Source organism: Limulus polyphemus, unplaced genomic scaffold, assembly GCF_000517525.1.
Source record: "Limulus polyphemus unplaced genomic scaffold, Limulus_polyphemus-2.1.2 Scaffold12658, whole genome shotgun sequence".
Classification (NCBI taxonomy): domain Eukaryota; kingdom Metazoa; phylum Arthropoda; class Merostomata; order Xiphosura; family Limulidae; genus Limulus; species Limulus polyphemus.
In genome coordinates, this window is record NW_013678268.1 from 9,752 (window position 1) to 11,556 (window position 1,805).

The 1,805-nt window shown below is 33.8% G+C and overlaps 1 long non-coding RNA gene across 1 annotated transcript in view; it reads right to left on the bottom strand.

Annotated features, from left to right (window-relative positions):
- LOC106477062 overlaps window positions 1–1,773 on the bottom strand; it is a 4,860-nt gene extending 3,087 nt beyond the window's left edge. Inside the window, exon 1 of the long non-coding RNA XR_001291960.2 lies at window positions 1,631–1,773. This is a non-coding gene — a long non-coding RNA (uncharacterized LOC106477062). The remainder of the gene's footprint in view (window positions 1–1,630) is intronic.
- Window positions 1,774–1,805: the final 32 nt, after the last annotated feature.

A 1,805-nucleotide genomic window follows, 5' to 3' on the forward strand; every position in this document is an offset into this window, starting at 1 on the left:
CACATGTCTTCTCATCTAGTGAGTTTACTTGTGCAGTTCTCTGTACAAACATTCTGTATTGCCTATCAATTTAGTTTCATAAATGATTCACTTTCAGTAATGAATAATTTACTGATAAATAAAAGTTAACATTTTCCAAAACTAAAAATGTATTTCTGATAGATACTTACATCTAGCTTTTCCGATTCAATGCTGCCCTCAATATGCAAACATTTTTGCTCACCACTAGACTTGAGGCTCCCACCCAATATCACACTTCCATACTGTAGGCAAATGAGCATGCAACAACCCTCCATCAACAGAAAACCTGAGGTTGTGCAGCAACATTTTTCCTCAACTTACTTTGTGTTCTGTCTTTCCCAAGCTCCTTCTTTTCAAGTTGTGTTTCCCTTCCTCATAAATTATTTCTGCTTCCTGTTCTTCTATCCCATTCCTCTTCTACCAATCATGATTCCATTATGATTCCACAGTGGAGTACTACAGGTTCTATCTATTGTTTGTAATCTTTCTATTTCCTCTCCTCCCCTTTTGTCTACTGTTCTCATTCTTTTCCCTCCCACCAGCATTTCTACAATGTGGTGTTAGACCTTTTGGCCAAAGATGGTATCAAATGTTTCTCACCCACCTATAGATTTGTATTCTTGTCTGTTTGTTGTTCCCCAGTATACTGGGGATTAGCATCCTGTCACTATTGTTTGGAAAGTTAATAAGTATGCATATAGAGGACAGAACTGAATCCAAAAAGCTAGCAGTGACTGGAGATTATGTATTGTTACAGAAATAACATTATACTTCATGTGTATGATATCTAGTAATCATTCCAAAGCCACTTATTGCAAAATAAGCAAAGGAATTTCAGGAATCTGTTTACACCAGCACATTTTAAAAGTAAGTTCTGTGTTGGTCAAATGTATCAACCTCTGTCTCAGTGATGATATAGATTTATTTTTTAATAAAGGTTTATCAGTAGACTTCCCATCCTGTTACTGAGTCAGTCCGAGTGAAAGGTGACTTTCATAATACTATTTTTTTTATCATGTTTTTTACATATAATTTTGTTCTCACAGCCTTAGAATCACCGAATCTCACAAATTTGGGTCTCCAAGAAAATTAATTCATGTAGCTTTTAAACATATCTTCTTGAACACAAAAAATTTCATTAGATGTTCTGAGCAATATTACAAAATTTTCACTTCAAGAAACTACAGCAAACTTATTCTATGGGTGCCAAAACCTTTGCTGTAATAAACATTATATATAGAGAATCTGCTCATTTTCTTGGTTAAAATATATCCATCAACTCTGTAAAGTTAGAGAGAGAGAGGTGGCAGGGGATTTTCAGATGTGTTTGATATGTCAATAAATCAAATAGATAGAAGAGTGAAATGTTACATCACTGCTTGTAATTATGCTTAGTTTTTCTAATTAGTTGGAAGCTCTAGAAGCCTACTGTTGAACTCTGAGATTCAGAGCTCAGACACATCATTGATTAAAAGCAATAAAGGCATTTTAATTCTAAAAAATTATTATTAATCTACAATAATGAATACACATATTCTGTCAACAATTCATGAATGCAGCCACTTTTCCCAAAATATAAAACTGTAAAAGTTTTTATTCAACAAGTTACCTCAGTTTTTCCTGTTATTTCACCACAGTTATTTTCTTGTCCCTCTTCTGGTGCAACAGACTCATGGACAGCATGTGAACCTTTGTTATATAAGGACAAAGCTTCCACAGTTGCTAAAGGTATTAATAACATGTTTTTATCTTTAACAGAACATACAGTCATGATTTAAACATCA